Source organism: Sus scrofa, chromosome 1, assembly GCF_054392235.1.
Source record: "Sus scrofa isolate SSC_HxYL_T2T_F1_AM1 chromosome 1, Sscrofa_HxYL_maternal_Yorkshire_Landrace_v2.0, whole genome shotgun sequence".
NCBI lineage: Eukaryota > Metazoa > Chordata > Mammalia > Artiodactyla > Suidae > Sus > Sus scrofa.
In genome coordinates this window covers 29,372,978-29,382,800 of record NC_139383.1, presented here as the reverse complement: position 1 = coordinate 29,382,800, position 9,823 = coordinate 29,372,978, and positions in this window count along the sequence as shown.

The window sequence follows — 9,823 nt, the reverse complement described above, 5'->3', positions numbered from 1 at the left end:
CATGGACCTGGAGAATAGACTTGTGGTTGCCAGGGGGGGGGGGAAGGGAAGGGAGTGGGATGGACTGGGAATCTGGGATTAATAGATGCAAACTATTGCATTTGCAGTGGATAAGCAATGAGACCCTGCTGTGCAGCACTGGGAACTATATCTAGTCATTTGTGATGGAGCATGGTGGAGGATAATGTGAGAAAAAGAATGTGTATATATATATATATATATATATATATATATGTATGTGTGTCTGGGTCACTTTACTGTACAGTAGAAAACTGACATAACAGGAGTTCCCGACATGGCGCAGTGGTTAACGAATCCGACTAGGAACCATGAGGTTGTGGGTTTGATCCCTGCCCTTGCTCAGTGGATTAATGATCCGGCGTTGCCATGAGCTGTGGTGTAGGTTGCAGACGTGGCTCGGATCCTGAGTTGCTGTGGCTCTGGCATAGGTTGGCAGCTACAGCTCCGATTTGACCCCTAGCCTGGGAACTTCCATATGCCGCGGGAGCGGCCCAAGAAATAGCAGAAAAAAAAAAAAGAAAACTGACAGAACACTGTAAATGAACTATAATGGAAAAAATTAAAATCATAAAAAAATTTTAAAAAGAAACATAAATAACCAGAACATGAGAATTTAAGTGTTTAATATTTGATTTTTTAATAGCAAAAAATAAACATTTTCAATCAGAAAAAAGTAAATTATACTAAAAATACAAAGAAGACTACTAGAACTAAAAAATGACCATAAGATTCTTGACAATGAGGTCTTTAATAACCTTGATGAGAGGAATTTGATGGAAGGAAGAGGGCAAAAGTTAGCTTGGAATGGATAATGAATGAAAAAATTAAGACACGGTGATGATAGGTAAAGATAATTCTTTTAAGAAGTTTGAAAGAAAAGCAGAATGCTGAGGGTAAGTGGAGCTGAGAAAGAGGTTTCATGTAGTCATCCACTCATTCATACATTCATTTATTTTTTAGACATGGTTATGGGGGGTGGTTTTTTTTAGTTTTCTTTTGGTTTGGTTTGGTTTTTAGAGGAGAAAGACTTTTTGTTGAAGAAGAGAAAGGATGAAAATCAAAGTAGGGGCAGAAAAAAAATGGCCTTTCCTTGAAAGGACTGTGCCTCTTCTCAACAGGAACAACAGAGATGCACACGGAGGTGGTTGGATTGGTTGTTTGGCAGGGAGATTTTCAGGGAGTTCTTATCTGGTTTTGTTTTTCTTGAATGACTTACTTCGTTAATTTCAACTTGTGGAAAATAACAAGAATGTGAGAATTATCTTTGATATCCACAGGTAAAGAAATAATATTTTCTGTATGAAAAAGACAGCAAATTTATACAAAAAGGCAGGGAGCTTTGCTGCAATCTTTATATGCAAAGATTTACAGCAGTATTAAAATGAAGGGTTTTTGAGATTTACAGTTAACTAACACTGAACTAATTGTCTTAAGTGAAAAGAAGAAAGTTACCTAAAATTAGAACTGTTCTGGAAAATCATGATGTGTACACACTCTTTTCTGAAAGTGACACAAAATCCCAGTTAAAACAGCTTAGGAGAAAAGATGCTGTTATTATTACTGCGATTTTTAGGATTAGGGGATGGCTTTAGCACGTGTGTATTCAGTCCCAAAATGATACCATGGAAACCTCAGCTCTACCTTCAGCTGTACTACTGAAGTCTCAGCTAAACTGCAAAAGAGCAGCAGTGGAATCTTTTGCTTTATCGTCTTAGATCCACATTCAGTGAAGAAGGTCTAGGACACATGTCCCAGAAGCCCAGAAACACCTCATTGACTTTACCTGGGTTATGTGCCAATCCCTAAAACAAAAACTGAGTTCAAGGAGGTTGAAGCGTTCCTGTCATGGCGTTAACAAACCCGACTAGGAACCATGAGGTTGCGGGTTCCATCCCTGGCCTTGCTCAGTGGATTAAGGATCTGGCGTTGCTGTGAGCTGTGGTGTGGGTCGCAGAGGTGGCTTGGATCCCGCGTTGCTGTGGCTGTGGCATAGGCCAGCGGCTACAGCTCCGATTCAACCCCTAGCCTGGGAGCCTCCATATGCCTCGGGAGCGGCCCTAGAAAAGGCAGAAAGACAAAAAAAAAAAAAAAAAAAAAAAAAAAAAAAAAAAAAGAGAGAGAGAAAAGGAGGTTGAGATGCATGAATTGGCTTAGATTTGTGTAGTCGCTGTTGAAGGTGACTGTGGAGTCACATGACCTGCAGGACAAATAAATCCCCAAATAGTCAGGGAAGTTCAAAATCTGATTATTCAAAATATGATCGAAAATACTATTTCAGTTTTCTATCCTGTATATAACCTTTTAGGAGAACAGCAAGTAGATATGACAAATCACTGATTCGAGTTTTTCTTCTGCCCTCTTTTTTTATAAATGTGCTGAAGGTGCTGGAACCCAACAGAATAACCAAAAGGAAGATGGTGGGTGGATGAGCTCTAAATCATGGTGAATGGTTTGTATTAGTAATTAACAATTAAGAAAAGAAAAGAGGAGTTCCCGTCATGGCTCAGTGGTTAACGAATCAGCCTAGGAACCATGAGGTTGCAGGTTTGATCCCTGGCCTTGCTCAGTGGGTTAAGGATAGGGCGTTGCCAAGAGCTGTGGTGTAGATTGCAGACGCGGCTTGGATCCCGCGTTGCTGTGGCTCTGGCGTAGGCCAGCGGCTACAGCTCCGATTCATCCCCTTGTCTGGGAACCTCCATATGCTGCAGGAGAAGCCCTAGAAGTGACAAAAAGACCCAAAAAAAAGAAAAGAAAAGAACTTTTAGGGAGGGAGAAGGATTGAAAGAGTCTCTTTTTATTTAATATTGGACATGTAGAGTTCACTATGATTAAAAATGTGAAAAGATGCAATTTCAATGTTATTAAACATAATGTCATTAGCATATATTTATCTGATATGGTACATTCCTAAAATTAGTTTTTATCAACCACATACACTAAACATATTTTGACTTGAAATATACAAAGCAAGCCCTCTATTCAATAAAGCTTAGGTCTCACTAAGTGTAACAAGAAGAAGACTTTAGCAACATCAGCTCTAGTATACTGTGAGTTCCTCAAGAGCCCCAATTAAGCATTATTCACGTCCATGTTTCTTTGTCTACTGCTGGGCTTCGGATGTAGCAGGCATCAATAATGGTATATTGATTTGATATTTTAGCAGGCCCTCCCTATGGATTCACAAGCATTATCACTCCACTGGGTTAGGCTTTCAAATAATATTTTGATTGGGACCTTCGAGACAGGGTACAGCACCTTTCGCTGTCTTTCTCCCTCCTGCTACTTGTGTACATGTATCTCTTTCTCCTGAACTGAATGCATCTTTCTGAGCAGAAACCGTATCTTAAATTATAAACTCATTGGCTCATTTACTTATTCTGTAAATATTCCTTAATTGTCTACTACATGTTAGGAACTGTAAGTGTGAAAATAAATCAGATACAACCCCATGAATACACAGGTCAACAAATTTTAACTTCACCTATTGTTGCTTCTTCTTATCTCTGCCGCAATTCCTACAAAGGATATGGCACATACTAGAGGTTTTAAAAAAATGTTTACTTAACTAATTCATTCAGGAGAATTGCACCAAATGTAACCTATATCTGCAGGTACTAAATCAAATCACAAAGTATACCATTCTTTCACCCATCTCAATTAGTAGTCGAATAATAATCATCATTTACTCAAGATCTATCATGCAGAAACTTTACATAGCTTCTTTTTTAAAACATAGCACATTTATAAAGTTTTTCATTTTATATGGGAGAACAAGACTGAAGAAGCTAGACAAGTCTTACACATTAGTAGCAGAGCTAGGATTTGAACCTTAGTCTTTCTGGAAATGAAGTCCACCGTTTTACTCATTGCCACATATTGATGTCAACACTCTCTTGAAATACCTGCCTCCTATATCCCTAAGTTCCAATATGCAGATTTCAGAAGCTCCTTTCTCTCTCATTAACCCCAATGTACCTTAACTGTTGACAAAAGAAACCTAGTACTTCAAGCAGATCAATATAAATGCACGTGTTTAAGAAGATGTGATATATACACATATATCATAACTATCTATCTATCTATCTATCTATCTATCTATCTATCTATCTATCTATCTATGCATGCAATGGAATACAACTCAGCCATAAAAAGAATGAAATAATGCCATTTTCAGCAACTAGAGGTTCTCGTGCTAAATGAAGCAAGTCAGAAAGAGAAAGACAAAGACTAAATGATATCACTTAGATGTGGAATCTAAAATATGGCACAAATGAACCTATCAACAGAACAGAAACAGACTCACAGACATGGAGAACATGCTTGTGGTTGCCAAGGAGAAGGGAAGAGGAAGTGGGATGGACTCGGACTTTGAGGATGATAGATTCCAACTACTACAATTAGAATGGATAGACAATGAGGTCCTACAGTATAGCATAGGGAACTATGTCCAATCTCTTGGGACAGAACATGACGGAAGATAAGAGTTAAAAAAGAACACTTACACTGTACAGCAGAAATTGACACAATACTATGAATCAATTATGCTCTAATAAAAAACATAATTTAGTAAGGCAAAAAAAAACCCCCATATGTTTGATAATGTTCATAACCACTGATCTTTGCAGGAAAGACTGCACATTCATTTCTCTTTTTACTACTGGGTCATTCAGCCATCATTTTATAATTCTTTGTTACACCTCGACCTGTCTGGGCTCCATGGGAAAAGCAAAATTGCTTTAAGTACGCTAGGAGAAGACCTCTTTAGGCCTACAGCTTCTAGGCCTTGGGCAGGTAATCAGCCAGTGGACAGAAAGAGTCATCATAATGACATACGGCTGGGCTGGGGAATTTTCCTGATTCTCACTATTTAAAAGTTCAAGTGTGTAAACATCATCAAGAGAGCTTTGTGTTCATTGTTCTTGTGCACACACAATACCTACATTTTGCTCTTTTTTTATGAAATCTATTTCTGTTGCATGTTCTTACAACCACAATGAGGCCCTTTTCATTCTGAAATATTATCTCAGAACAGTAGAGAGAGCAGATTCAACTGAAAACCAGGTTTATCGTAAATAGCACAAACATAGTTTCCCAAAGTCTGGTTGCTAAGCTATTAACACAAAGAAAAATATCCACATAAGGTTTATCACCTGAAGATAATAAAGGACCAAAGTAATGGAAAAAAAATTGATTGCCAGTGGTTCCACTGAGAGGTGGTCTCTGAGGTCAATGTCAACAAGCATCTTCATCATTGTCTTTTTGAAAGGTTAAAGTTTGCCTGTCCAAGTGTGGGAACAAACAAAAGAATGTAACAATACTCTGCAGAGACAAGACAGCGCCAGAAAGACAAAGCCTGTTCAGCTGTGTTTCCTGACAGCCCTGCCCAGCACGCTTCCACCTCAGGCTGACCACTGAGTTTCTAAAGAATGATTATTATCAAGTGATGTCATGATGGATGGCCTCTTTCCAATGGCTTCATGGCTTATCTTTTGGGACAGAGAGTTAGGGGAGATAGCAGGCTGTGAACTGTTGTCACAGTTTGATGGGAGCAGAAGTGGCAGAAGACAGGTCAATTTTTGGTGTTCTAACTCACATGGGCATGCAGGGTCTGAGTTCCACCCTCTGAGTCCTCTAAATTAACCCTGTGTTGACACCATTCCTTTAATAAAGCCAATCTCAATGGAGGATCAACTCCACTTACACATGTAAATTTTATCCAGTTGCTTTGTAGCACCAGATGCTGTGCACCAGAAGAAGCTTACAGCTCTTTACATATACTTACTAATTTAATCATTCTTGCAACCCAACATTGTAAGTAGTAAATTTTTTTTTTTTTTGTCTTCTTGCCTTTTCTGGGGCCTCACCCATGACATATGGAGGTTCCCAGGCTAGGGGTTGAATCGGAGCTGTAGCCGCCGGCCTACGCCAGAGCCACAGCAACGCGGGATCCGAGCCGCCTCTGTGACCTACACCACAGCTCACAGCAACACCGGATCCTTAATCCACTGAACAAGGCCAAGGATGGAACCTGCAACCTCATGGTTCCTAGTCGGATTCATTAACCCCTGAGCCACCACGGGAACTCCCTGTAAGTAGTAATTTTTCAATCTTTTTTTTTTCTTTTTTTGTCTGTGCCTATGGCATGCAGAAGTTCCTGGGCCAGGGATGGATTTATATACCACAGCAGTGACAATACCAGATCCTTAACCCACTGCTCCACTAGGAAACTCTTTTAATGTTTCCATTTTATAGGTAAGGATATTGAGAACAGGAAGTGACACACACAGGTCACACGTAGGTGAGTAGTAAAGCCAAGACTCAAACCTGACTCAAGAGCTTGCCCTTCAACACTCATAGTGCTGCTTTTATGATGATTTAAAAATTATTATTATTTCTGGTTTTGGTCCTGGACCAATGGAATCTTGGGCCCTGGTTCCCAAGAGAACAGATTGAATTTGCATTCTCATAAGGTGAAGAAAGCATCATTCCAAAGATGATCCCCTGATTCCAGGAAAGGCAATGAACACTGAGTGGCCAATGAGAGAAATTGGCGGTCGATAGAGCTGCTTATAACTTCCAGCTAACTTAGCAGAGGTCACCAGGCGGCCTTTGAAAGGTACACAAAATCTTCCTAGATTTTCCCAGACAGCCAGTTGAGGATTATAAAATGCAATTAGCCATTTCTTTCATGTTGAGGAGGAAAATGAAGATAGCAGTTTTTTTAAAAATGTTATTATTTTTTTAAACGAATTTGTTTTTTCCATTATAGCTGATTTACAGTGTTCTGGCAATTTTCTGCTGTACAGCAAAGTGACGCAGTCACACATACATATATACATTCTTTTTCTCACAATATCCTCCATCATGGTCCATCATAAGGGACTAGATAGAGTTCCCAGGGCTATACAGCAGGATCTCATTGCTTAGCCATTCCAAAGGCAATAGTTTGCATCTATTAACCCCAGATTCCCAAAAAAGTTATTGTTATTTCTAATTAACTTTTATGCAAAGCTTGCAAAAGCAGATCACACATTTCTTAAAAATTCGGTCATAAGCTTCCGTTATAGGATGCCATAAACTTGATAATTCTGTTTGTACATTTAAACCACATGTAATTAACACTTTAAATCATATGTGAAGTTGTTTATTCTTTAAATAACAGCAAAAGAGTTCATCTTCTGATCTCCTTAGCTCACACTTACCCTGGGGTGTACATAACAGGGTGACTGTATAGTCAGCTCACAGGAAATACAAGCTATACCTCACATTATATGGAGATTTGAAGGAAATTATATTAAATCAAATGTAGATATCTATTATAAAATGAAAAGAAAATAAATAAGATAAACCAGGAGACAGCCAAGAAATACTCAGTTTAAATAGCAGCTTGCCTCGAGTTCTAGCTGAAGACTGGGGATTTCTGGGTTTGTGTTCATGACCTTCTGCCATTTGGAGCTGCTTTGGTAGGAAATTCTTAGAAGCACCAAAGATGAAAACACAAGTGCCATTTGTGTGAAAGTAAAGCTTCATGAGACTTTTTATCTTGTTTCCACCAGAAATATTCATGGCAATCTTCATTGCTTTTATAATTTGACAGAATGGCCAGAAGAATTAAAAGGTGCAAATAAAAGGAGCTCTTGATATGAGAGCCACAAATAACACATTTTACAGAAAGTGGGAATAGAAACAAACACACGGCTTCTTAATTTGAAGCAAATAATAGAAAGTTGGTGAAAAAAATGGAGTTCCCATTGTGGCTAGTGTCCATGAGGATGCAGGTTCGATCCCTGGCCTCACTTAGTGGGTTAAGGATCTGGTGTTGTCGTGAGCTGTGGTGTAGGTCACAGATGCAGCTCAGATCCCAAGGTGCTGTGGCTGTTGCATAGGCTGGCAGCAGCAGCTCCAATTTGACCCCTAGCTTAAGAATTTCCACATGCCATCAGTGCGGCCCTAAAAGAAGAAGAAGAAGATGGAAGGAAAAAAAAGAAATGTGGTTATTCTTTCCATACTCCTTTAGGAGTAGAAATAGCATAATCTTCTCTTGGGGAGCACAGTGTTCACTGAACCATCCCTTAGATAAAACACTAGTAGTGGGTAGCTTCCAAAGAAAGAAGACATGCTTTTAAACCACTAGCAGCTTCCAAGAAAATATATGTACATTTGTTCTTACCTGTGTGTGTGTGTGTGTGTGTGTGTGTGTGTGTGTGTAAGAAAGGAACTATAATGTCTGGGTCTATTCATTTAGTATTTCAATGCCCAACAGATATAACCCTCACCAATTCAAATACGTAGGTGTAGTCATGCCCCCTGTACATAAAGTGTCTGTCAATCTCTGAGTAGCCAAGCAAACATAGACTAAGACATGCTCTGGATGAAAGGATTTGGAACTCTTATTGGGTCACAGGAATAACTCAAGTTCAATTTGCAGAATGCCTCCATCAGGGAGCCATTGAACACATAACTAAAACACTTAATACAAAGTGGCTGTTGCCTTCAGTGGCTTTCAAAGCCCACACACAAATACACGCAAATACAAATACAAAGCCGTATATAAATACAAGCCCTATTTTCTTCTGCCACTACCCTACTCCCCTTACATTTTCAAATCCATGTACAATATTGAGTGAATGTTCTATCCAACAACACAGGCCATCCCAAGAGTCATCCGGTGAGACATGTAAATATTCTGTGCCTATGAATATACACTTGACCCTTGAACAATAGGCATTTGAACTTCAAGGTTCTACTTATACATGGATATTTTTCAGTAGTCAATACTATAGTACTTAATACTGAATCTGCAGATGTGGAGGAATCTTGCATAAGGAGGGTGACTATAAATTATCCCTGGATTAACACCCCCCCTCTTTTCAAGGATCAAGGGTGGTAATAAAATCTTTTCAAATGTTCATCAAGAAATTCATGAAGCATGGAAAGTACCAAACTTTGTCCATTACTAAAAAGAATACTAGCTTTTTCTAAAAAAATTAATTGAAGACTTCACAATTAGACCTTTAAATGTTGATTTTTAAAACTATTTCCTGGAGTTCCCACAGTGGCTCAGCAGGTTAAGAACCCGACATAGTCTCTGTGAGGACTGGGTTTGATCCCTGGCTTCCCATCAGGGGGTTAAGGACATGTTGTTGCTGCAAACTGCTGTGTAGATCACAAATATGCTCAGATACCATGTTGCAGTGGCTGTGGTGTAGACCAGCAGCTGCAGCTCCAATCTGACCCCTAGCCCAGGAATTTCCATGTGCTGCAGGTGTGGCCCTAAAAAGAAAATAAATAAATACAAAATAAAAATGTTTCCCAAATTAGAAAGCTCAACTCCAAAAAAGTATTAATAAATGTACTTTAAAGGAACAAATAAATTACTACGGAAAAGAAGCAGAGACTACATCAAGGAAAGCATAATTATACAAATATTTATATTTAAAGATTTTGTTGGTCTAAATAGCAATTGTCTTTGAATTGTGTCTCATAAATATGTTTCTAAGCATAAAACTCTACTTGTGGCATGTATTAATACATTCTTTGGTCATGTTTTTGCATAGTTGTAAAATAACAAATGCAGTGTTATTACTACTCAACAAGCACATAACATACCCAATCTCTTAAAAACATCATCAACGATGGAAAAAATGCATGCTTTTACCATGACTAGGGGAAGCATTCCAGTAACTTCCAGGAGCAAGAAGATTTATGCATCACCAGGTGCATTAGCAAGTCAGACGTCAAAGCTTTCAATGGGCTCCATCCAGAAGGAGGACGAAGAACACGGTCGTGAGCTGGGAAAAGA